Source organism: Lolium perenne, chromosome 1 (assembly GCF_019359855.2).
Source record: "Lolium perenne isolate Kyuss_39 chromosome 1, Kyuss_2.0, whole genome shotgun sequence".
Taxonomy (NCBI): Eukaryota; Viridiplantae; Streptophyta; class Magnoliopsida; order Poales; family Poaceae; genus Lolium; species Lolium perenne.
The window spans coordinates 185,196,422-185,224,136 of NC_067244.2; the positions used below are offsets into that span (position 1 = coordinate 185,196,422).

The 27,715-nt window shown below is 47.3% G+C and overlaps 2 long non-coding RNA genes across 4 annotated transcripts; both read right to left on the bottom strand.

Annotated features, from left to right (window-relative positions):
- Positions 1-486: 486 nt before the first annotated feature.
- Positions 487-4,183, bottom strand: LOC127315630 (uncharacterized). Of its 3 annotated transcripts, XR_011745632.1 has the most exons (7): positions 3,829-4,183; positions 3,503-3,739; positions 3,295-3,412; positions 2,948-3,065; positions 2,600-2,717; positions 2,028-2,112; positions 487-723 (listed from the first exon to the last, which is right to left on the bottom strand). It is a non-coding gene; the product is annotated as an uncharacterized lncRNA (long non-coding RNA). The 3 variants fall into 3 exon arrangements; XR_007860146.2 differs by having other exon boundaries at positions 487-2,091; XR_007860145.2 differs by having other exon boundaries at positions 487-2,112.
- A 1,109-nt stretch (positions 4,184-5,292) lies between these two features.
- On the bottom strand, positions 5,293-8,214 carry LOC139831108 (uncharacterized). The gene is made up of 2 exons (XR_011745642.1): positions 6,801-8,214; positions 5,293-5,528 (listed from the first exon to the last, which is right to left on the bottom strand). It is a non-coding gene; the product is annotated as an uncharacterized lncRNA (long non-coding RNA).
- Positions 8,215-27,715: the final 19,501 nt, after the last annotated feature.

Consider the following 27,715-nt stretch of genomic DNA (forward strand, 5'->3'; position numbering starts at 1 on the left):
TTTAGAGCCACTTTAAAAATAGTTTTAGGACCACAAAACCAGAAAAATATATTTTTTTTAGTTTGGGGATAAAGAGGGAATAATTTTGGCAACAAAATAATGTTTTAATAAAAATAATTTTGTGATGCTAAAAATATGCAAGATGCCATGGTGAACTTGGAACGACACGGAAAAACAAGCAACGAGAAAAAAAAATCTATTTAGGGTTTTCTTTTTCCGGGTCGTTACAAACGACACCACTAACAAGGAATCTCGCCCCGAGATTCCACGTCAACCTAAGGGGGAGAGAGGCGAACTACCGGATCTTCTGGCGCATCGTTGATCTTCAACGTGGGACCTTCTTGTGGCGAACCGGTACCATGAGGATTCCAGCGATCCCGCCAAAATCCGCACGATATCGATCCAGAGACGCCCTCCGACACGACGTGCGCGACAAAGCACACGTGATGCCAGAGGAATTACCACGAGTAGTAACATTACAACAGGTTTACAATAGAGCCCACAAGATACATATATTACAACAACGACTCCAACGAGTCAAGATACAAATGTACAACATACAAAGATCCAAATCATACAGAAGATCAAATACATCCGAGTACGGACAAGATACAAATTTGGACTAAGAGTCCTGAAGATAACCAGTGGCGTCCATAACCCTGCCCAGGCCAAGCCGGAAGGGTAACCTTGCTAACGTCGTCTTCATCGAACATATCTTCATACCTGCCCGGTTATATCCCGTAGAAGCAGCAATAAGTACGGGTTCGTACTTAACAAGACTTCAAGACGTATAAGCATTCGTCAACCAGTCGTCCTTTGTACTTGAGGCACGCAGGGGACTTAGAGGACGCAAGAGGAACGTCATGGACAATATGGTGGGGTTAAGCGGCAGCGCGCAAGCACTAAAAACCTATAGAGACACTCTACAACAGTCGTCTATCAGAGAAGGTGAGAGAGCGCACAACTAACAGTTCTATACTCTGCAAACATAACACAGCCGATGTGTTCCCCCTTCGCAAAGAAGTACTAGCAAAGGCACTCACACTGTTGTCAAGTTTTAACCATTTATTATTGAAGTTGTGCTAACTTACTACACAAGTAATTATGATTGAAACAACAGGTGTAAGTTGTCTATGGTCGAGTCATACAGCTCCAAGTCGTCCATAACCGCGGACGCGGCTTATCGATAAGATTGTAACCCTGCAGGGGTGCCCAAATGTGCCCACACGCATGATCAACCCACTTACGACAGGTGGATATCACGACACGCACTCTCCTTCACTACAACAATGTCCAGGAAGCCACCTAACTAAGTTAAACCCGAATCAGAGTCCGGCCGACTCTCCGAGACGGACCTAGCTGTTGCGAGAACGGCTAAGAGGACCAGAGCCCACTAGAGGATGACCTCTTAACAATGCGGACCGCACCTACGAGCGTGCAAGAGACAACGGGGTTACAAGGCAACGTGGCTTCCCCAAGAGTAACATCATATCATCTGACCACAAAGAAACAAGCTTGCACGCCCGGGAGAAACAAAACAAACATCCAAACTAGTTGTGGCCACCGGACAAAGATGTAGGTTCCGGCAGTGGTCGAGGGGAGACCCGGTAAGCATACCCACGTGTGGTTAGAGCGCTCAGTCTCGGAACAGATAACAAGAACTCGGGGTCCTAAGATATTTAGGAAACACAAGTGAGCCGTCACAAAACAAGCAGCTGACCCACCGATGCCTCCGCTAAACAATTATCAACAACTAAAGTAACCATGATTCTTCCCAACGTATAACCCAATAAGATAACAATAACGGTAACGAGATAAAACAGCACTAGCATGCACTACGACTCGCAAGGCAGACCCGATAACCAAACAATAGATGTAGGAGGTGATGGTGGCAATATGGGCTGCTTGAGGTAACAAGTGGAAAGGACACGTGACAAGAACGCAACTTAAGGATAGCATGAGGGAGAAGGCAAAATAAAATGGGTGAGCGACTCCTGCAGGGACAGGAGTATAAGGGAAATGCTTGCCTGTTAAAGCTTGCCGAGGAACATCCGGGGAACTTGTCGCATCTCACAACACCACTTCGTGATCCTATCCGGGAAGAAGCAAATGCTAGAACAATCAACGGATGCAAATCTTACTACTACGGATAAAGAAGATTCAGCATGGTCATGATGATATGCATGATATGACAAAGATGGTGCAATGCATCTTATCCAAATTAATCGGAGTCGAAACCCCGGACAAACAAATTAGTTTGGAGTTGCATTTGCTACCGCCAAAATTAAGTGCTTGTTAGCATGGCATAACATGGCAAGGGTGCGCTACTTCAAAATTAAACGGAGCGGGGAAAACCTTAGTCGGTGTCCGAAATACTCCGCATATTATGTGAGGTGAAATGCACAAACTATCACGTCACGACATGATGCAAGATGCAAACAAGCATATGGATGACATATTCATGTTTAGCACATTTTTCTGATCGATTTTCATATATAACACTTTTTATTTTGAGTTATATATTTAGAGATATGATTTATGCAAGAAAAACATATTTCCTGTAAAAAAACAAAACAGAGACAGATGAACTGGGCTGAACCTGCGATGTCTGGGCTGGATCTGGTGTTGGCCTGCTACTAGGCAGGAGCAGCGGCGGATAGGTGCTGGGCGCGCGGAGCAAAGAAGAAGATCTGGGCTAGGCCCATCAGGCGCCGGATCTGAGCAGTGAAGAGTAAAAAGGTTGGGATTAAATTTGCATTAACAAGGATTTGAACCCGGGATCTCTTGGTCGTGGTCAAGGAACCAACCACTGGGCTAGATGCTGATATATCGATTTTCATATATAACACTTTTTATTTCGAGTTATATATTTAGAGATATGATTTATGCAAGAAAAACATATTTCCTGTAAAAAAAACAAAACAGAGACAGATGAACTGGGCTGAACCTGCGATGTCTGGGCTGGATCTGGTGTTGGCCTGCTACTAGGCAGGAGCGGCGGCGGATAGGTGCTGGGCGCGCGGAGCAAAGAAGAAGATCTGGGCTAGGCCCATCAGGCGCCGGATCTGAGCAGTGAAGAGTAAAAAGGTTGGGATTAAATTTGCATTAACAAGGATTTGAACCCGGGATCTCTTGGTCGTGGTCAAGGAACCAACCACTGGGCTAGATGCTGATATATCGATTTTCATACATAACACTTTTTATTTCGAGTTATATATTTAGAGATATGATTTATGCAAGAAAAACATATTTCCTGTAAAAAAACAAAACAGAGACAGATGAACTGGGCTGAACCTGCGATGTCTGGGCTGGATCTGGTGTTGGCCTGCTACTAGGCAGGAGCGGCGGCGGATAGGTGCTGGGCGCGCGGAGCAAAGAAGAAGATCTGGGCTAGGCCCATCAGGCGCCGGATCTGAGCAGTGAAGAGTAAAAAGGTTGGGATTAAATTTGCATTAACAAGGATTTGAACCCGGGATCTCTTGGTCGTGGTCAAGGAACCAACCACTGGGCTAGATGCTGATCGTTGAACAGTAACAGTCGCAGTACTACTTGATGTACCACGTGCAGGACTTGAAGCTGCGACCATGGTGGCCGGAAACAACGCAGGCGAGCTCTGATCTGTCAAGGAAGGGAGAACCGGGACGAGGAGCATGTTGCGTTTGGTGCGGAAGAACATGTGAAGTCCAGAAGTGGCAGCCTTGGCGTCGGGGAACAACCATAGCTCGCCGGAGATGGATTTCTGCGGAGAAAAATGGAGGTCACCGTCGGAGTGAACAAACCAGAGAGGGAGGAGGAGCGGAAAGGGGTCAGGGAGATGCGCCTGCTCACCCTGATGCTCATGGCGCGGACGAGGAGGCCGGGGACGCTTCACGGCCGCCGGAATCAACGATGAACTCGCCGGAGTTGGAGAAGGGAACGGTGATTTTGCCGTTGATTGAGCCAGCCCCGGCTCGATTCCTTGAACCAGGTTGAAGAGGAGGACGAGGCGCATCCGCCGGTGCCCTCGGAACGGCGGGGGATGGTCTGTGGAGGCGGAGCCATGGTGAGGATGGTGGTGGCAGTGGGGGTTTCTCCATCTCGTTTCCTTTCGTGGGAGTGAAGAAAAGGAGGGGAAAAGGGAAGGGAGAGGTGAGTGGAGATGGGGTTTGCGTGAGGCTCCAGCCTGCCAGATAAAACAGAGAGACGGAGGTCGGAGGAGGCGTGTGAGGGAGCAGGTGAGGGGAGGGAGGACCACGCACGGCCATGGGAAAAAAAGGGGTCACGCCTTCTGCGTGCAGGTGGAAAACCACGAGGAAGGGAGACTCGGTCTTGTCTCCGAACCGGTACGGGCCAGAGGTGGAGAGAAGGAAGTGGGCCGGGGAAGAGTGTGAGAGCTGGGCCTCCGGTGGGAAGAGGGAAAAGGGAGAGGGATGGGCCTATGGAGAGAGAGGCCTGGTTAGATTTTCTTTTACGAGGAAAGGAAGAGGAGATTTGATATAGGAACCATATGAAAATCATATGTGAGGGAAAACAAAATAATTTGGGTTTATAAAATAATTTTGTTTGATCAAAATAAGGATGATATGATGCATGATGCATGATGATGCATAAAAGAAAAGAACAAACAAAATCTATTAGGGGCTCTACCCGGGGCCGTTACAATCGACACCACTAACAAGGAACCTCGCCCCGAGGTTTCACGTCAAGCCAAGGGGGAGTTGGTTAAACTATCGATTCTTCTTGTACCATGTTGACAAACAGCCGACCTTGAGGTGGAACCTTCTTCTGGCGAAGTGTTGATCTTCTCGACACCACTAACAAGAATTCTTGCTCCATGCTGATCGGGCGACACCACTAACAAGAAGTCATTGTTCCGCTGTTGATGATGCGCTGCTGTCGAGATCCTCCGAAGAACGAACCTAATAGGTGAGGGGCAAAGATCATCCAACCCGCGTAGAGACCTAAGACTCAAAACTCAGGTAAGAGAGAAGACTCAAAACGCGCAAAGGTAAGAGGAGAACGAATTTAGGTAAGGAGAAAATTCATAGCTAATCAGAACTATCCAACGAATTTTCAGGAAATAGTTTTTGACACTCTAAACTCAACGACCGTTGGCAAGGTTATCCTAAAGGCTGGACTAGTGGGGTACCGTCAACCTGAGGCTCTGATACCAACTTGTGACGCCCCAGAACCGGTACCATGAGGATTCCAGCGATCCCGCCAAAATCCGCACGATATCGATTCTGAGACGCCCTCCGACACGACGTGCGCGACGAATCACACACGTGATGCCAGAGGAATTAACACGAGCGGTAACATTACAACAGGATTACAATAGAGCCCACAAGATACATATATTACAACAACGACTCCAACGAGTCAAGATACAAATATACAATACAAAGATCCAAATCATACAGAAGATCGATTACGTCCGAGTACGGACAAGATACAAATTGGACTAAGAGTCCTGAAGATAACCAGTGGCATCCATAACCCTGCCCAGGCCAAGCCGGAAGGGTAACCTTGCTAACGTCGTCATCTTGTACCTGTCAAAGTCGGGCCATCGGTTGCCGACAAGAGGGAGGAAGCAAAAGAGAAAGGGGAAAAGGCGAGAGTAAGTACCAAGGAACGAACTCCGGCACGTACTTAGCGAGACTAGAAATGGCTATGCTCGCCGGGCGAGTATAATATATATATCGCCGGGGGCTATATGGTAGGTTTAGCGGCAGCAAAACTATAACCAATAGAGACACGCTACAACATCCGTCTAATCAGATAAGATAAGAGAGCATACAAGGTGACAGATAAAATACTACACAAACATAACCCAGCCGATTACACATATCCCCTCCAACAACTGCGAAGAGGCAATGTAAAAGGCACTCAACGGTGGACAAATTTTATTGGGTAACGGTTGTAGTAAGGCTATATTACTATGCAAGTTATTATCAGATTATTAGCAACAAGATAACGGTGTAAGTTGTTCTATGATCAAGCTATACAATTCCAAGTCGTCCATAACCGCGGACACGGCTTATCGATAAGATGTACACCCTGCAGGGGTTGCCCAAATGTAACCATACGCATGCTCGACCCGCTTCTTACAGGCGATGTCTCACAACAAGACCGTTCCCAGTTCAACAAGAAAGTCTAGGGGGGCACCCAACTAAGCTACCCGTGACGAAGTTCGGCCACTCCGAGACGGACCCAGAGGTTGCGTAGGCGTCTAGGCGGGCACTAACGGCCAAGCACTAGATAAGTCGTCTAGCAATTATGCTGTGCAGTACAGAAATAAACCACCCGAAGGCAACAGGAAGTAAACACCCGAAGGCAACAGTAATAAATATGCGTGCACCAAATAAAACCAAGGTTGTGGCCCCCTTTTCAACTAACTCGAGAAAAGGTAATGGGTGAGGGGGGTCCCAGTGAATCCCCACGCATGGGTCGAGCGCTCAATCTCGGAACAGATAACAAGAACTCGGGTCCTAGGGGACATTAGCAAGTCAAAGTTCCGATGCTTTCGCAAAGGGGCTCACAGATGCCTCTGCTTACAATTTTAGTTGTTAACAAATAAGTAAAGCATGTGTATCTCCAACAACCCAACATATCCCGATAACAGATCGAGATAAACAACAGATCCTAAACACGCCTACGACTCGCAAGGCTCAAACATCAAGCAACGGCTATGGATAAGGAATGGTGCATATAGGATTAATATGGTAAACAAGTGGAATAGGACACGTGACTCGATAAAGAAGCGCAACATAAGGATAGCAATGCGAGGGAGAGTGTATAATAGGTGAAGAGAGAGGGCTCGCCTGTGGAAAGCTGCAGAAGAACTTGTCGGAGAACTCGTCGTATCTCACAACAACACTTAAGTCTTACTACTGCGAAGGAAGAATCAGCATGAGCAGATGCAGGCATGCATGACATGGCAACGATGGTGCGATGCAACTTATCCAAATTAATCGGAGTCGGAACACCGGACAAACAATTACAGTTGAAGTTGCATATCTACCGGCAAAGTTAATTGTTGATTAGCATGGCAAGACATGGCATGGGTGCGCTACACAAATTTAAATGGAACCGGGATAAGAGATAAGTAGTCCCGCACAATCCCATATTTATTTAGGTGATTCACTATTTATCCGAACCCACAAGATATGCAATGCAATGCGAGACATGTTGATATGATGAATGCAACAAGTTGTAGATGGCTCATTTATAAAATAGGTATAGGTTAGGGTTTGGTTCTCACGAAACAAAGAGGGTCGCCGGATTGAAGAGGAAGAGGATGAAGCCGGGGTCTCGATCTTCGGATCCGGGAAGGAGAACTTGATTCGATGGCGGTGGTCTTCGATTTCGGCTTCGTTTGCTAATGGTGGACTTGGATCCACGCCGGGGTTCTAGGGATGCATCGGGATGCTTCAATCGAAGACGAAGTGACGAACTTGGCGGCACGGAAAAGAAGTAGACCTTGGCGGCACCACGAGTTCCTTGCGTTCGCTGGCTGGAGTGAACTCGTAGCATCTTCACGCAGTAGCTCTCGCTGCAGTAACACACCCCAGACCACAACAACATCACATCTTCAACAGTAGCAGCAGCATAGCAAAGTGCAGAGATACTGCGATGGTTTATTTCCTGTGAGAAGTGATTCAATCTTCAGGCAATAGGACAAACAGCTTATGTACATGCCAAGGAGCAGACACGAAGGAGGAGACGACCATCGGAGTTGAAACGGGGACAGCACGTACTGCCGGTCACCATCCCTGGCCACGGAAGGCACCATGGAGCGGCCGAGGAGACCGTGGTGACGAGGCGTCTGCGCGCGAGGGCGACGGCGAGCGCTACGCAGCAGCTGCCGGAGCCAGAGCAGAAGGGCGTGGAGGAGCGGACGCCAGGCCCGAAGAGGAGGAGGCGGGGTCGACGGGATGCATCAGACGCGGTTCCTGGCGGCGTGTACCCGTGGGGCTCATGGCGGCGCGCAGCAGAGGCGACGGGAGGTGGCGCCGGTGGTCGCAGAGATGGCCGGAGGCGTTGCGTGTCGCGCTAGAAGAAGGCGACACGGGAGGCCGCGGCGATGTGCTTTCCGAGGTGGATGCGGCGGTAGGCGGTGGCGCTGAGAGGATGGGGAAGGGGCGCGGCCGGAGGAGCTAGCCGCGACGAGGTGGAGGACCACGCCGCCGCGGTGGCCTAAGAGGACGGCGAGGCGTCGACGCGAGCAAGGCAGGGGAAGACGGGGTCGGGTCGCGTGCGGGGAGGAGAGATGCTCGGGGTCGAGCTAGGAGCAGAGAGAGGTGGAAGGACTGCGACGGAAAAAGAAAAGGAGGAGGGGGTTTTTCGGAAAATGGCTGGAGCGGCGGCGGGGGGGTGGAGAGGCAAAAATGCCAGGGAGCCGGTGGTGGAGCTAGGGTTTCGGCCAGGGGGGCCTTGGGCCGCCGGTTGGGCCAACTTGGGCCTCGCAGGCATGGCCGGTTGGCTGGGGCTTTCTTCCCCCCCTTTTTTTTAATTTAATAAAACAGTTTTCAGTTTTTATTTCCTGGTTGCTTTAGAGCCACTTTAAAAATAGTTTTAGGACCACAAAAATACCAGAAAAATATATATTTTTAGTTTGGGGATAAAGAGGGAATAATTTTGGCAACAAAATAATGTTTTAATAAAAATAATTTTGTGATGCTAAAAATATGCAAGATGCCATGGTGAACTTGGAACGACACGGAAAAACAAGCAACGAGAAAAAAAAATCTATTTAGGGTTTTCTTTTTCCGGGTCGTTACAGGCATCCCCTTCTTCATCGACAAATTATCAGGTTCCTCCCTTGAAACTATATTTTTATTCGGTCACATCTTATGTACTTTACTTGGAGCGTATGTATATTTTTATTTTTGTTTTGTTTGAATAAAGTGGATCCTAGCATTCATTGTGTGGGAGAGAGAAACGCTCCTCTGTTGCATATGGACAAATATTTCCTTAGGCTTTACTCATAATGTTCATGGCGAAGGTTGAACTGCTTCGTTAAATTGTTATATGGTTGAAAACGGGAAATGCTACATGTGGTAATTGGTATAATATCTTGAATAATGTGATACTTGGCAATTGTTGTGCTCATGTTTAAGCTCTTGCATCATATACTTTGCACCTATTAGTGAAGAAATACATAGAGCTTTTTAAAATTTGGTTTGCATGATTGGTCTCTCTAAGGTTTAGATAATTTCTAGTAAGGGTCGAACAACAAGGAAGACGGTGTAGAGTCTTATAATGCTTACAATATGTCTTTTATGTGAGTTTTGCTGTACCGGTTCATACTTGTGTTTGCTTTAAATAACCTTGCTAGCCTAAACCTTGTATCGAGAGGGAATACTTCTCATGCATCGAAAATCCTTGAGCCAAACACTATGCCACTTGTGTCCACCATACCTACCTACTACATGGTATTTCTCCGCCATTCCAAAGTAAATTGCTTGAGTGCTACCTTTAAATTTCTATTCTTTGTCTTTACAATATATAGCTCATGGGACAAATAGCCTAAAAACTATTGTGGTATTGAATATGTACTTATGTATCTTATTTCTTATTAAGTTGCTTGTTGAGCGATAACAATGTTCCTGGGGATGCCATCAACACTTTGTTGAATATCATGTGAGTTGCTATGCACGTTCGTCTTGTCTGAAGTAAGGGCGATTTACCATGAGTTGAATGGTTTGAGTATGCATATTGTTAGAGAAGAACATTGGGCCGCTAACTAAAGCCATGATCCATGGTGGAAGTTTCAGTTTTGGACAACAATCCTCAATCTCTTATGAGAATATTATTTGTTGCTAAATGCATATGCTTTATTACTACCGTTGATAAAATTGTTTCTTGTTTTCAAAATAAAAGCTCTAGCACAAACATAGCAATCAATGCTTCCCTCTGCAAAGGGCCATTCTTCTACTTTTATGTTGAGTCAGTTTACCTATTTCCTTCTATCCTAGAAGCAAACACTTGTGTTAACTGTGCATTGATTCCTACATACTTGCATATTGCACTTGTTATATTACTTTATGTTGACAATATCCATGAGATATACATGTTTCAAGTTGAAAGCAACCGCTGAAACTTAATCTTCCTTTGTGTTGCTTCAATGCCTTTACTCTGAATCTATTGCTTCATGAGTTAACTCTTATGCAAGACTTATTGATGCTTGTCTTGAAAGTACTCTTCATGAAAAGTCTTTGCTATATGATTCAGTTGTTTAATCATTGTCTTTATCATTGCTTTGAATCACTTCATTCATCTCATATGCTTTACAATAGTATGATCAAGATTATGTTGGTAGCATGTCACTTTAGAAATTATCTTTTATCGTTTACCTACTCGAGGACGAGTAGGAACTAAACTTGGGGATGCTGATACGTCTCCAACGTATCTATAATTTCTGATGTTCCATGCTTGTTTTATGACAATACCTACATGTTTTGTTCACACTTTATGATGATTTTATGCGTTTTCCGGAACTAACCTATTGATGAGATGCCGAAGTGCCAGTTGCTGTTTTCTGCTGTTTCTGGTTTCAGAAATCCTACAAAGGAAATATTCTCGGAATCGGACGAAATCAATGCCCAACATCTTATTTTTCCCGGAACCTTCCAGAAAGTCAAAGGGGGACCAGAGGGGAGCCCTGGGGGCCCCACACGTGTGGGCGGCGCGGCCCAAGGGGGGGCGCCCCCCTACTGTGTGGTGGCTCCGTAGCCCCTCCGACTCCGCCTCATCGCCTATAAGAAGCTCCCTGACCTAAAACATCGACACCGATTGACGAAACCCAAGAAAACCTTCCAGAGCTACCGCAATCGCGAAACTCGAATTCGTGGGACAGAAGTCCCTGTTCCGGCACCCTGCCGGGACGGGGAATTGCCCCCGGAAGCCGTCTCCACCGCCATATACACCGCCATCACTGCCTCCATGATGAGGAGGGAGTAGTTCACCCCCGGGGCTGAGGGCTCTGCTGTAGCTATGTGGTTCATCTCTCTCTTTGTGATCTAGTTGAATATCATCTATGTGCTACTCTAGTGATGTTATTAAAGTAGTCTATTCCTCCTCCATGATGTAATGTTGACAGTGTGTGCATCATGAAGTACTTGGTATATGCTATGATTGTGATCTCTTGTAGATTATGAAGTTAACTATTACTATGATGGTATTGATGTGATCTATTCCTCCTTTCATAGCTTGTCGTTGACAGTGTGCATGCTATGTTAGTACTTGGTATAATTGTGTTGATCTATCATGCACTCTAAGGTTAATTAAATATGAACATCGAATGTTGTGGAGCTTGTTAACTCCGGCATTGAGGTGCTCTTGTAGCCCTACGCAATTAGTGGTGTTCATCATCCAACAAGAGAGTGTAGAGTGGTTTTATTATGTGATCAATGTTGAGAGTGTCCACTAGTGAAAGTAGGATCCCTAGGCCTTGTTTCCAAACATCGAATCTCCGTTTGTTTACTGTTCCGTTGCATGTTTACTCGCTGCCATATTTTATTCAGATTGCTATTGCCACTCATATTTATCCATATCATTTGCATCTCACTATCTCTTCGCCGAACTAGTGCACCTATACATCTGACAAGTGTATTAGGTGTGTTGGGGACACAAGAGACTTCTTGCATTGTGATCGCAGGGTTGCTTGAGAGGGATATCTTTGACCTCTTCCTCCCTGAGTTCGATAAACCTTGGGTGATCCACTTAAGGGAAAACTTGCTGCTGTTCTACAAACCTCTGCTCTTGGAGGCCCAACACTGTCTACAGGAATAGAAGCGTGCGTAGACATCACATACGTAGTATGTATTTCATCTTGTCTCCCTGCGGTGGTATCAATATTACCCCTGCTCCTGCGCCTGTACTCCGTTTCGACCCGTCGAAGTACATTGTCCATGATCCCGACATGTCGGGTGTTGCTGGTATCTGCGACTGGATCCAATCTGCCACAAAATCCGGGAGGACTTGGGATTTTATCGCCGTTCTGTTAACGTAAGTTATGTCGTGTGGCGCTATCTCTATGGCCCATTGGGACACCCATCCTGTGGCTTCTGGGTTAGTCATTATGTTCTTCAACGCCGCTTCGCTTACGACCAGGATTGGGTGCTCCGTGAAATAATGACGCAGTTTACGAGCTGATTTCCAAACTGCATATGCCAGCTTCTGATGATGAGGATATCTCTGCTTTGCGGGCGTGAGTACTTCACTGAGGTAGTAGACGGGCCTTTGAACACCGTGGACATGTCCTGCCTCTTCCCGCTCGACAACCAGAACGCTGCTAAAGACTTGTGCTGTTGCGGCTATATACATAAGCAGCTTTTCCTTTTCACGCGGAGTGATGAGGACTGGGGATGTCGACAGGATTTTCTTCAGTTTATCGAAAGACTCTTGCGCTTCTTTGGTCCACTCGAACTTTTCTGACTTTTTCATCAGGTTATAGAAAGGCAAAGCTTTTTCTCCCAGCTTGGCGATGAATCTGCTAAGCGCTGCCAATCTTCCTGCCAACTGCTGCACTTGGTGCAGGTTCTTTGGCGGCTCCATGTCGAGAATAGCTTTGATCTTTAAAGGGTTAGCTTTAATCCCCCTGGCCGAGATGAAGTACCCAAGTACTTGTGCCCCTGGTACCCCGAAGAAACATTTTTTGGGGTTCAGCTTAATTTTATACTTGTCCAAGTTGTCGAAGGTTTCCCGTAAATCATCGATGAGAGTGGCGACGTGCTTCGTCTTCACCACAATGTCGTCGATGTAAACCTCGATGTTTCTCCCAATCTGATCTCCAAGGCAAGCCTGCATGCAACGTTGATACGTTGCTCCCGCGTTTTTCAACCCGAAAGTCATGACGTTGTAACAGAAAACGCCGTGCGGGATGATGAACGCGGTTAGCTCCTGGTCTTCCTTCCTCAGCTTGATATTATTATACCCGGAGTACGCGTCAAGGAAGGAGAGGCGATCGCATCCAGCTGTAGAGTCGACTATCTGATCAATGCAAGGCAGCGGGAAGTGGTCTTTTGGGCAGTGCTTATTAAGGCTGGTGTAGTCGATGCACATGCGTAGAGCGGTGGTGTCTTTTTTAGGTACCATGACGGGGTTAGCCACCCACTTGGCGTCCTTGAGCTCCCGAATAAATCCTGCCTTGCGGAGTCGACTGATTTCCTCGCCAATTGCTCTTCTCTTTGGTTCGAAAAACCGGCACATTGACTGCTGCACCGGTTTGGCTATCGGGTCAACATTAAGGGCGTGCTCAGCGAGTTCCCTGGGGATACCTGGCATGTCGGATGGTTCCCATGCAAATATCTCCCAGCGCTCACGGAGGAACTCGATGAGCGTGCCTTCCTATGCGCCAGTAAGATCAGCCGACGTGTTGACCGTTTTCTTCGGGTCTGTAGGATGCACCTGTAACTTCTTGGTTTCCTTTGCAGCGTCAAACTCATCGGATCTCTCGCTTCGATTGTCGGCTGGTGGTTGTGTGTGATCTGTAACGGTGTCAATTGCGTTGAGCTCTTCCTTGACTCCGAACTTCGAGGCTATCTTCTGGAACTCCCGGTCGCAGTTGTCCGATCGAGCAAAGCTTCCATGGACAGTTATTGGGGTCCCGTTGTTGCCTGGCATCTTCAGCTTCAAGTATGCATAATGGGGTACGGCCATGAATTTGGCAAACGTGGGCCTGCCGAGGATGGCGTGATACTGAGACTCCCAGTCGACTACTTTGAACTCGATCTTCTCTTTCCTGAAATTGCTAGGCGTGCCAAAGACCACATCCAATGACGTTTTTCCAAGAGAATAAGCGGGTCGAGTCGGTATAATGCCGTGAAATCCTGTATCAGATTCTCTTAACATATCGACTATTAAACCCATTGCTCTCATGGTGTTGGCAAACAATAAGTTCAAGCCACTTCCTCCATCCATGAATACTTTGCTCATGTTGTATCCTCCGATCTGTGCCTCAAGAACAAGGGCAGTGTGGCCAGGCCTAGGAACAGCTTTCGGGTGATCCGCCCTGTTGAAGGAAATACTCTGATCTGACCAGTCGATGAAGTCGGGTGTGTCGACCATGGCGACCTCCGCGTATTTTACTTCTCGGGAGAATTTCTTGATTTCTCTCTTCAAAAAGCTGGTTTTGTGGATCATATTGACTTGCCCGCACGGTTCCGGAAACACCTCTGCCGATGTACGCTCGTCCCGAAGCTCATTTTTTTCCCGCTGGTACGTATGGTTCTGGTACGTACGGCTCCGGTGCATAACTGTAGGATCTCGCCCTTCTCTCAATTGCATGAACTCTTGATATGGCCTCGGTTCTAAGGTCATCGTAGAACTGCCGAATCTCCAAAAAGTGTCGACAGTTCCTTAGCAGGTGACTAGACTTCTCCCGACCATCCTTTGGGTCGATGTAAGAGTGGAGGTAACATGGTGCCTCGAGCTGCTCTATAGCCGATAGGTACGGCGAGCGGGCGCGTCCCTTAATTGACAGCCTGTCGTGGTATCCTTGCTCGACCTGCCGAAGGTGAGGTGCTGTTCGTCCTTCCTCCCCGTGGTGTGAGTCTCTTCGTCTTTTCCTTCGCCCTGCTGTAACGTCGAAACTCCCTTGGTGGTTCTCTTGTATGCTCCTGGATGGGATCCTTAGGGTTGCCATTGGAGGAGTGTTTTCAGGAACTGCGGCCTTCAGACCAGATACGCTGGCCCCGGGGAGGCGAAGGAAACCTCCAGAATCGATGATGAAGTGAACGCTACCGAAAGTAGCATCCATATCGCCAGTCGATCCTGTAGGGATCAAGTGAGGCGCTTCGCGGTGCGGCACGAATTCGAAGGATCCACAACGGATCGGATCCCTTGGTTCCGCTGCCGTTGGCGACTCGAGTACGAACGCCGCGGACGTGACTGGTACTGCCGATGACTTGCCTAGTGCTGACAGGCTTCCCACAGACGGCACCAATTGTCGAGGGTACTCCTCGGCAATGCCCTCCGTTTGGGGCTTAGGGTTAGCGGAATCCTGCAAGCTGACACGAGACATCGGTTCACAGACAAGCGGGGAGAGCGATTTACCCAGGTTCGGGGCCCTCGATGAGGTAAAACCCTTAGGTCCTGCCTGTCTGTTCTTGATTATGATGATAATGGGTTACAATGGGGTGCCGAATAGTTCGGCTGAGATCTCGTCGAGAGGCTAAGTGTTACGGCGACCTAGCTCTAGATTTTCTGGTGGCTACGGTTGCTATGATTGATTCTGTCCCTCGGTAGCCCCTCTCCTGGCCTTTATATAGGAGGCCAGGTCTCAAGAGGTCTAACCGAGTACGACTAGGTTTACAGTAGTTTTGGATCTAATCTTTCCTCGTTCGGCTGCTTCCTTGTCTTGCTCGTCAAGGATTCCTCTGGTGCGCCGTCCAGGTGGCCCATCTTGCCTCCAGGTGTCTTCATGGACCTCCAATTAGTCAATACAGGATAGGGCAATGTCGGTTACCCGAAGGGTAATGCCCACGTCAATGCCGGCGATCCCCTCTCTCTTGACGATCATGTAGCCCTCCGCTAAGGTCGGATGGAGGGCTATTTGCGCGACGCCGGCTTTGATCTGCATCTGCCAGGCCTGCTGGTTGGCGGCCGCGGCAGTCTTGATCTTCTGGTTCTTGCGCCGCCCGCGACGCTTCGCGGCCTCCAGGACTTTCTCCTCCGTGGAGAGCACCTTCTTTGCCGCCTTCGGCTTGGCCTCCCGGCCGCCGCCGTCGGCGGCCCGCTTTGCTTCTGCCGGAGCTGCAGTGTCCATTGTGGCTATGGCCGTGGCTACGGGGGAGTGTGGGGCGGCGGCGGGTGCAAGGGTTTGCTCCGCATCCATGGCGGTAGCTGCGGCGGCGAGGACGTCCATCGCTTCTGGCCTACTCGCGCCGGTCTAGTTTCCAATTTGGCGCGGGGGAATGGCCAGTGGCGGGAATAATATCGCCCTCCAGCCACTGACGCGCGGGTCCTACGTCTTTTTCGGCGGACCCTCGGAGCGACCGCCGAGCGTCCGCCGCGACGCAAACCTGGCGCATATTTGGGCCAGGTTTGCGTTTCCGCGGACGGCCCGGTCACTTTGCGTCACCCCGCTGGAACAGGCCCCAGACGCATTTCCGGTCACGGCGGACGAAAACGGTCGCTCAGCGACCGTTTGCGTCGCGCCGCTGGAGATGCCCTTAGTCACGTTGTCTAAAGGTATTTTGAGGTGCGCCGGGTATTTTTTTCGTTTCAGTTCCGTCCGACATGGGTCAATACGGTGTTCGGCGCCTCGAGCTCATCTCCGGTCCATAGGGGACGCTCCGGGCGCACCGGACACAACTAGAAGCGAGGCGAGGAGACGCGGGCCCGACACGTCAGCGACACACGAACAAAGCGTCGCGGAAGGGGCAGGCGAGACGTCTCGTCGGCGCTGCGCAACCTCCACGCGTCACCGACATTCACACGCCACCGCGCGGTCCCGCTCTTTCTTCCCGCTGCTTCTGGGCTCTTCCCGCGCTTTCTTCCCGCCCCTTCTCGCGACGCCGACGCTATAAAAGGCCTCCCCCGCTCAATGGTAGGCACCACAGCTTCCGGCACCCCTTTCTCCACCGCAAGCACATCCCTCGTCGCATACAGACCACCTACGCAGTGATGAACTGTGCCACCACCACTGCGGTGACCCAGCATACCACTGCATGGTGTAGTACGCAAGTCGTTGACTGATACGCGTACAGCACGCGTACATCACGCGTCCGTTGGGAACCCCAAGAGGAAGGTGTGATGCGTACAGCGGCAAGTTTTCCCTCAGTATGAAACCAAGGTTTAATCGAACCAGTAGGAGCCAAGAAGCACGTTGAAGGTTGATGGCGGCGAGATGTAGTGCGGCGCAACACCAGGGATTCCGGCGCCAACGTGGAACCTGCACAACACAAACCAAGTACTTTGCCCCAACGAAATAGTGAGGTTGTCAATCTCACCGGCTTGCTGTAGCAAAGGATTAGATGTATAGTGTGGATGATGATTGTTTGCAGAAAACAGTAGAACAAGTATTGCAGTAGATTGTATTTTAGTATAGAAAATTGGACCAGGGTCCACAGTTCACTAGAGGTGTCTCTCCCATAAGATAAATAGCATGTTGGGTGAACAAATTACAGTTGGGCAATTGACAAATAGAGAGGGCATGACCATGCACATACATATTATGATGAGTATTGTGAGATTTAATTGGGCATTACGACAAAGTACATAGACCGCTATCCAGCATGCATCTATGCCTAAAAAGTCCACCTTCAGGTTATCATCCGAACCCCTTCCAGTATTAAGTTGCTAACAACAGACAATTGCATTAAGTATTGCGCGTAATGTAATCAATAACTACATCCTCGGACATAGCGTCAATGTTTTATCCCTAGTGGCAACAACACATCCATAATCTTAGAGGTTTCTCTCACTCCCCCAGATTCACGGAGACATGAACCCACTATCGAGCATAAATACTCCCTCTTGGAGTTACTAGCATCAACTTGGCCAGAGCATCTACTAATAACGGAGAGCATGCAAGATCATAAACAACACATAGACATAAATTGATAATCAACATAACATAGTATTCTCTATCCATCGGATCCCAACAAACACAACATATAGCATTACAGATAGATGATCTTGATCATGTTCGGCAGCTCACAAGACCCGACAATTAAGCACAATGAGGAGAAGATAACCATCTAGCTACTGCTATGGACCCATAGTCCAGGGGTAGACTACTCACTCATCACTCCGGAGGCGACCATGGCGGCGTAGAGTCCTCCGGGAGATGATTCCCCTCTCCGGCAGGGTGCCGGAGGCGATCTCCTGAATCCCCCGAGATGGGATTGGCGGCGGCGGCGTCTCTGGAAGGTTTTCCGTATCGTGGCTCTCGGTACTGGGGGTTTCGCGACGAAGGCTATTTGTAGGCGGAAGGGTAGGTCAGGGGGCGTCGCGAGGGGCCCAGGAGACAGGTCGGCGCGGCCAAGGGTGGGGCCGCGCCGGCCACCCTCCTGGCCACCTCGTGGCCCCACTTCGTTGACTCTTCGGTCTTCTGGAAGCTTCGTGGCAAAATAGGACCCTGGGTGTTGATTTCGTCCAATTCCGAGAATATTTCCTTACTAGGATTTCTGAAACCAAAAACAGCAGAAAACAGCAACTGGCTCTTCGGCATCTCGTTAATAGGTTAGTTCCAGAAAATGCATAAATATGACATAAAGTGTGCATAAAACATGTAGATATCATCAATAATGTGGCATGGAACATAAGAAATTATCGATACGTCGGAGACGTATCAGCATCCCCAAGCTTAGTTTCTGCTCGTCCCGAGCAGGTAAACGATAAACAAAGATAATTTCTGGAGTGACATGCCATCATAACCTTGATCATACTATTGTAAGCATATGTAATGAATGCAGCGATCAAAACAATGTAAATGACATGAGTAAACAACTGAATCATATAGCAAAGACTTTTCATGAATAGTACTTCAAGACAAGCATCAATAAGTCTTGCATAAGAGTTAACTCATAAAGCAATAATTGATAGTAAAGATATTGAAACAACATAATGGAAGATGAAGTTTCAGCGGTTGCTTTCAACTTGTAACATGTATATCTCATGGATAGTTGTCAATGCAAAGTAATATAACAAGTGCAATATGCAAATATGTAGGAATCAATGCACAGTTCACACAAGTGTTTGCTTCTTGAGGTGGAGAGAAATAGGTGAACTGACTCAACAATAAAAGTAAAAGAATGGTCCTTCAAAGAGGAAAGCATCGATTGCTATATTTGTGCTAGAGCTTTGATTTTGAAAACATGTAGAGAGCATAAAAGTAAAATTTTGAGAGGTGTTTGTTGTTGTCAACGAATGGTAGTGGGCACTCTAACCCCCTTGCCAGACAAACCTTCAAAGAGCGGCTCCCATTTTATTTTATTTTTGTGTGGCACTCCTTCCAACCTTTCTTTCACAAACCATGGCTAACTGAATCCTTCGGGTGCCTGCCAACAATCTCATACCATGAAGGAGTGCCTTTTTATTTTAGTTTTATTATGATGACACTCCTCCCCACCTTTGCTTTCTCAAGCCATGGCTAACCGAATCCTTCGGGTGCCGTCCAACAATCATATACCATGGAGGAGTGTCTATTTTTATTAATTAATTTGGGACTGGGAATCCCATTGCCAGCTCTTTTTGCAAAATTATTGGATAAGCGGATGAAGCCACTAGTCCATTGGTGAAAGTTGCCCAACAAGATTGAAAGATAAACACCACATACTTCCTCATGAGCTATAAAACATTGACACAAATCAGAGGTAATAAATTTTGAATTGTTTAAAGGTAGCACTCAAGCAATTTACTTTGGAATGGCGGAGAAATACCATGTAGTAGGTAGGTATGGTGGACACAAATGGCATAGTGGTTGGCTCAAGTATTTGGATGCATGAGAAGTATTCCCTCTCGATACAAGGCTTAGGCTAGCAAGGCTATTTGAAACAAACACAAGGATGAAGCGGTGCAGCAAAACTCACATAAAAGACATATTGTAAACATTATAAGACTCTGCACCGTCTTCCTTGTTGTTCAAACTCAATACTAGAAATTATCTAGACTTTAGAGAGACCAATTATGCAAACCAAATTTTAGCATGCTCTATGTATTTCTTCATTAATAGGTGTAAAGTATATGATGCAAGAGCTTAAACATGAGCACAACAATTGCCAAGTATCACATTTATCCAAGACATTATAGCAATTACTACATGTATCATTTTCCAATTCCAACCATATAACAATTTAACGAAGAAGAAACTTCGCCATGAATATTATGAGTAAAGCCTAAGGACATACTTGTCCATATGCTACAACGGAGCGTGTCTCTCTCCCACACAAAGAATGCTAGGATCCATTTTATTCAAACAAAATAAAAACAAAAACAAACCGACGCTCCAAGCAAAGCACATAAGATGTGATGGAATAAAAATATAGTTTCAGGGGAGGAACCTGATAATGTTGTCGATGAAGAAGGGGATGCCTTGGGCATCCCCAAGCTTAGACGCTTGAGTCTTCTTGATATATGCAGGGGTGAACCACCGGGGCATCCCCAAGCTTACAGCTTTCACTCTCCTTGATCATGTTGTATCATCTCCCTCTCTTGATCCTTGAAAACTTCCTCCACACCAAACTCAAAACAACTCATTAGAGAGTTAGTGCACAATCAAAATATACATGTTCAGAGGTGACATAATCATTCTTAACACTTCTGGACATTGCACAAAGCTACTGAAAGTCAATGGAATCAAAAAATCCATCAAGCATAGCAAAACAGGCAATGCGAAATAAAAGGCAGAATCTGTCAAAACAGAACAGTTCGTAAAGACTAATTTTATTGAGGCACCATACTTGCTCAAATGAAAATGCTCAAATTGAATGAAAGTTGCGCACATATCTGAGGATCACTCACGTAAATTGGCATAATTGTCTGAGTTACCTACAGAGAATTTTGCCCAGATTCGTGACAGCAAAGAAATCTGTTTCTGCGCAGTAATCCAAATCTAGTATGAACCTTACTATCAACGACTTTACTTGGCACAACAAAACACTAAACTAAGATAAGGAGAGGTTGCTACAGTAGTAAACAACTTCAAAGACTCAAAATAAAAACAAAGTACTGTAGTAAAAAAACATGGGTTGTCTCCCATAAGCGCTTTTCTTTAACGCCTTTCAGCTAGGCGCAGAAAGTGTGCATCAAGTATTATCAAGAGACGAAGTGTCAACATCATAATTTGTTCTAATGATAGAATCAAAAGGTAACTTCATTCTCTTTCTAGGGAAGTGTTCCATACCTTTCTTGAGAGGAAATTGATATTTAATATTACCTTCCTTCATATCAATGATAGCACCAACAGTTCGAAGAAAAGGTCTTCCCAATATAACGGGACAAGATGCATTGCATTCAATATCCAAGACAACAAAATCAACGGGGACAAGGTTATTGTTAACGGTAATGCGAACATTATCAACTCTCCCCAAAGGTTTCTTTGTAGAATGATCAGCAAGATTAACATCCAAATAACAATTTTTCAGTGGTGGCAAGTCAAGCATATTATAAATTTTCTTAGGCATAACGGAAATACTTGCACCAAGATCACATAAAGCATTACAATCAAAATCATTGACCTTCATCTTAATGATGGGCTCCCAACCATCCTCTAGCTTCCTAGGAATAGAAGCTTCGCGCTCTAATTTCTCTTCTCTAGCTTTTATGAGAGCATTTGTAATATGTTTCGTGAAAGCCAAATTTATAGCACTAGCATTAGGACTCTTAGCAAGTTTTTGTAAGAACTTTATAACTTCAGAGATGTGGCAATCATAAAAATTTAAACCATTATAATCTAAAGCAATGGGATCATCATCCCCAATGTTGGAAAAAAATTCAGCAGTTTTATCACAGGCAGTTTCAGCAGTTTTAGCAGTTTCAGGCAGTTTTTCGCGCTTTGCATTAGAAGTGGAAACATTGCCAACACCAATTATTTTACCATTAATAGTAGGAGGTTCAGCTACATGTGTAGCATTAGCATTACTAGTGGTGGTAATAGTCCAAACTTTAGCTATATTATCTTCTTTTTCATTTTCTTCTCTTTCCCACCTAGCACGCAATTCGGCCATCAATCTTATATTCTCATTAATTCTAACTTGGATGTAATTTGCTGTAGTAACAATTTTATGATTATGATTTTCATGAGGCATAACTTTCGATTTCAAAAGATCAACATCAGCAGTAAGACTATCGACTTTAGAAGCAAGTATATCAATTTTCCCAAGCTTTTCTTCAACAGATTTGTTGAAAGCAGTTTGTGTACTAATAAATTCTTTAAGCATGGCTTCAAGTCCAGGGGGTGTGTTCCTATTATTGTAAGAAAAATTCCCATAAGAATTACCATAGCCGTTGCCATTATTATAAGGATATGGCCTATAGTTGTTACTAGAATTGTTTCGGTAAGCATTGTTGTTGAAATTATTATTTTTAATGAAGTTGACATCAACATGTTCTTCTTGGGCAACCAATGAAGCTAACGGAACATTATTAGGATCAACATTTGTCCTATCATTCGCAAGCATAGACATAATAGCATCAATCTTATCACTCAAGGAGGAGGTTTCGACAGAATTTACCTTCTTACCTTGTGGAGCTCTTTCCGTGTGCCATTCAGAGTAATTAATCATCATATTATCAAGAAGCTTTGTTGCTTCACCAAGAGTGATGGACATAAAGGTACCTCCAGCAGCTGAATCCAATAGGTTCCGCGAAGAAAAATTCAGTCCTGCATAAAAGGTTTGGATGATCATCCAAGTAGTCAGTCCATGGGTTGGACAATTTTTAACCAAAGATTTCATTCTTTCCCATGCTTGTGCAACATGCTCAGTATCCAATTGTTTAAAATTCATTATGCTACTCCTCAAAGATATAATTTTAGCAGGGGGATAATATCTACCAATAAAAGCATCCTTGCATTTAGTCCATGAATCAATACTATTCTTAGGCAGAGATAGCAACCAATCTTTAGCTCTTCCTCTTAATGAGAAAGGGAACAACTTTAATTTTATAATGTCACCATCTACATCTTTATACTTTTGCATTTCACAAAGTTCAACAAAATTATTAAGATGGGCAGCAGCATCATCAGAACTAACACCAGAAAATTGCTCTCGCATAACAAGATTTAGTAAAGCAGGTTTAATTTCAAAGAATTCTGCTGTAGTAGCAGGTGGAGCAATAGGTGTGCATAAGAAATCATTATTATTTGTGGTTGTGAAGTCACACAACTTAGTATTTTCAGGAGTACCCATTTTAGCAATAGTAAATAAAGCAAACTAGATAAAGTAAATGCAAGTAACTAATTTTTTTGTGTTTTTAATATAGCAAACTAGATAGCAAATAAAGTAAAACTAGCAACTAATTTTTTTGTATTTTGATTTAGTGCAGCAAACAAAGTAGTAAATAAAACTAAGCAAGACAAAAACAAAGTAAAGAGATTGAGATGTGGAGACTCCCCTTGCAGCGTGTCTTGATCTCCCCGGCAACGGCGCCAGAAAAAGAGCTTGATACGCGTACAACACGCGTCCGTTGGGAACCCCAAGAGGAAGGTGTGATGCGTACAGCGGCAAGTTTTCCCTCAGTATGAAACCAAGGTTTAATCGAACCAGTAGGAGCCAAGAAGCACGTTGAAGGTTGATGGCGGCGAGATGTAGTGCGGCGCAACACCAGGGATTCCGGCGCCAACGTGGAACCTGCACAACACAAACCAAATACTTTGCCCCAACGAAACAGTGAGGTTGTCAATCTCACCGGCTTGCTGTAACAAAGGATTAGATGTATAGTGTGGATGATGATTGTTTGCAGAAAACAGTAGAATAAGTATTGCAGTAGATTGTATTTTAGTATAGAAAATTGGACTGGGGTCCACAGTTCACTAGAGGTGTCTCTCCCATAAGATAAATAGCATGTTGGGTGAACAAATTACAGTTGGGCAATTGACAAATAGAGAGGGCATGACCATGCACATACATATTATGATGAGTATTGTGAGATTTAATTGGGCATTACGACAAAGTACATAGACCGCTATCCAGCATGCATCTATGCCTAAAAAGTCCACCTTCAGGTTATCATCCGAACTGTTGGGGGGATAACCCCCGGTATGCCAAAGGCATGCCAAACCGGATGGTTTGAGCCATCAAGATACCGGTTTAATATTCTTACCGGAAACAAAGGTAGGAGTTTGGGCTAAGTGAAGCTAAGCCGGCATCCCCAAGGGGGTATGCCGGAACCCGGTAAAGAAGATACCGGAAAGAAGGGCCTGTCGGCAGGACCGGTCAAAGATTCTCTTCAGAGCAAGAAGACAAGGATGAGCTAAGCAAAGTACCTTTAATCAGAGCCCTGGCGCCAAAGAGAGAGATGACGCTGAAAGAAGCCGGAGGACGTCAGCGTTCCTGATTAAAGAGGACCCCGGCGTCATCTATGATTAAAGTAGCTTTGTAAAGTAGTTTGTCCAGTCAAAGATGCCATTAGGGTTCCTTGTTCTGTAAGCCACCCTCTCCCCTATATAAGGAGAGGGGGTACTGCCTCATACAGGCGCGCCTCCACAGAAGGGATTAGACGATAGAACTCGTATTCAAGCACTTGTAACCATGTTGAGATCAATGAAGCTAGCGATCTAGTAAATAGTTCTTCCTCTTGTCTCTCTTCTTGCATACCGGCCCTTGGTTGAGTTCTTGAGGAAAGCATCCGGAAGTTCGTCCCATCTAGTCGCAAACCCTCCCCCGAATCGTCTAGCGTCCATTCGGCCCCAATCTAAGCCATCCTATGGCATCTACTCGTTCGCCACGACGACAGTTGGCGCCCACCGTGGGGCATGAAGTGGCGCTTGAAGGAGTTCACATTCGGGCGGGCATCCTCGAGATCTCCGGCGAGCGTACGGTGTCCGCGCTCGTGCAGCACATCTACGCCATGGACTTCATCAACGACAACGCAGGCTGCTTCGCCAACGGCGGCATCTTCCCCAAGAACGGCCGCATCATCGAGTTTGGCAGCCACCACGTCTACTTCGGCACCGTCCCTGTGCGCCAGCGCCTCTCGCCGGTGCTGGTGGCACCGGACCCGCCAAGATGGCTCTGTGCTGGCCGCGCCGCCGGCAGCGTCGAGGTAATGATGACCGGCGTGGTTGGTGCAGGAAAAGAAGCTGTGGGTGAAGGTGCTGGTCGTGCGGCTTCGACCCGTGCGGCCAAGCCACCGCTGGAGCGCGACGCAGGCGCAGCGGGAGCGTCATCCGCGCCACCGGAAACACCGCTTCAAGCGGCGATGAACGTCCTCGCCACCCCCATCGCGCAGAACATCGACCCGGCAGCGGCTCAGGCGGAGCTGGAGGCGCAGCGCCAGAAGGTGCTCGAGAGCGGCAAGGACATCATCCGGGCGTAGCTCGAGCTGAACCTAACCCTACGTGAGTATAACGCTGCCCATGGCTTTGCTTCTGTTAGCGCGCATGCTGCTAGGATACCGGAGAACCGGCTAAAAGCTCGCAACCTAGATCAGGATTTGCGCAAAGAAATTCTTGCCGGCAAAAGTACCTCTGCATCTGTTAGCATCGTGGAAAAACCTAAGTACAGCAGCCCGGATAAAACTATCAAAATCCGCGCGTTCAACAAAGAATGCCGGAAGCAAGTCCCATGGGCAGGCATCGTCCCCCCATCCGGACAGAAGAAGAGAAAAAGAGATGAACGCACAGCAGATGACTGTGTACGATCCGGTTCTTGCCGGAAAACAACAAGCCGGGCAACACGATGCCAGAAGAAAAAGCCAAGGGGCAGAACGAGGCTACGCCAGAGGAGGCTATGCCGGAAACAATCATGCCGGTAGACACGAGACCGGGAAAAATTATCGAGCTGCAAGGGCAACGTATGAGGAGATGCCACCACCTAGGTACTGGCAGGCAAGAGCCGTGGAACCGGAAAGATACGGAGAGGGAGATTCTGAGGTAGAGCGAACAAGAGTCTACCGGAACCCCTTGGGAGATCGCCTGGGGGAAAGATGTTTGCCAGACCAGGATGCGAGGCACAGGCTGGACAGAGTACATCTTTCCGAAATGATCGAATCTGAGGGTCCTCCTGGCCCGAAATGTTTTGGCCCACGGATCATGGGAGAGGAGCCACCGGTACGCAATTTCCAGCTGCCTCGAGACACAAAAACATATGATGGCACGACCAAGCCGGAAGATTGGCTGGCAGACTATGTCACAGCTGTTTATGTAGCTGGTGGTGGAGTAAACCGGCGTTGGGCAGTGAGAATCATACCATCCTACCTGGTAGGCCCTGCACGGATTTGGCTTAACAACTTGCCGGCAGGAAGCATCAACGGATGGCTGGACTTTGAGGAAGCCTTCGTGAACAACTTCAGTAGCACTTACAAGAGGCCAAACCGGCCCCAGCAGCTCGCTTTATGCCAGCAACGTGCCGGTGAGACAGACAGAGATTATCTCACCCGGTGGAACTCAACAAGAAACACGTGTGAAGGAGTGATTGAAGCACAAGCGATTGCTTGGTTCAGTCAAGGATGCCGGAGAGGATCACCGCTGTGGCAAAAGCTACAGAGAAGCATGCCAACAACCTTGGTAGAGATGATACGTGTGGTGGACAGCTATGCATTGGGAGACCCATTGCAACCAGCAGAACAAGCTGAGCCGGAGCAGCGACAGGAACAATACCGGGACAACCGGAACCACAAGAGAAGGGAAGAATTCCCGGATCGAAGGTACGCCCCACAGCACGTTGCTGCCGTGCAAGAAAACTATGACGCCGGCGGCAGCCAAAGGCAAAAAACCGGATCGCAGCCATGGGCGGGTCCAAAAAAGCAGTGGGTCGAAAAGAAACCCTGGGGCCAGAAAAAGAACTGGCAGGAACCCGTAAAATACACCATGGAAGCCGCCATGGATCAACCTTGCCGGTGGCACACGCCGAACCCGGATCACCCGTCAAACCACCTGACGAAAGATTGTTCTTGGACCAAGTACTTGATGCAAAAGGGAGTGGTAAAGGACGCACAAGCACAAGGGTGCTCAACAGTGTTGCCACCATCGCAAGATATGCTGCGTCAGCAACAACTACCACCACCGCCACCACTCACTGGAGCAAATGCTTTACTGGTACAGCAACAGCCAAATAGGCAGCAGTACCAGCAAGTTAACCGGGTGGAGAAAAACGATGATCAACCACCTCCACCGGCACCTTTAGGCCGGAATGTTTACGAGGGCCCGCATATGTGCTGTGTTGTCTTTGTCACTGAGCCAACGGACAGGCAAAGTGTGCACCGCCGCTCCATGGAGGTCAATGCTGTGATGCCGGCAGTCCCCAAATACATGCTGTGGTCAGATCAGGAAATTACCTGGTCATTTAAGGATCACCCTAAGATCATGCCGAATCCGGGTGGATACGCTCTTGTTGTGGACCCAATCATGAAAGGGCCGCAAACTCGAGTAAAATTCAGCAAGGTGCTGATAGACAACGGCAGCAGCATAAACATCATGTACAAGCACACCATGCATACGCTGGGCATAACAGAAAACATGCTTCAGCCCACGCGTACAACGTTTCACGGAATCGTTCCGGGCTTGTCCTGTGCTCCGGTAGGAAAAGTTCGGGTGGATGTAGCATTTGGAGGACGTGACAATTGCCGGGTCGAAAATGTTGAGTTTGAGGTGGTGGACCTAGACAGTCCTTACCATGCGCTGCTAGGAAGACCGGCGTTGGCGGCTTTCATGGCTACCACTCACACAGCTTACCTCAAAATGAAGATGCCGGCACCTCGTGGACCCTTGACTGTGGTGGGGAACTACGAAGTCTCACTGGAAACTGCATCTGCCGGATCAAACCTAGCGGAATCGTTGGTGATCGCGGAGGAAAAGAAAAGGATGCAAACAGCGGTTGCGCTGGCTCAGTCCTCACAGTTGAGTTTAGCGGCAATGAGTGGAAACTTGGGCTCACCGGCATTCAAGCCGACAAATGAAACAAAGGACATTGTGCTGGATCCGGCTTACCCAGAGCGCACCGTTCGCATCGGTGCCGGACTCGATCAAGCATAGGAAAGCGCGCTCGTCAGCTTCCTCCGTGAGAATCGGAATATCTTTGCCTGGTCAACTGATGACTTGGTAGGTGTTCCGAGGGAGCTGGCTGAGCAC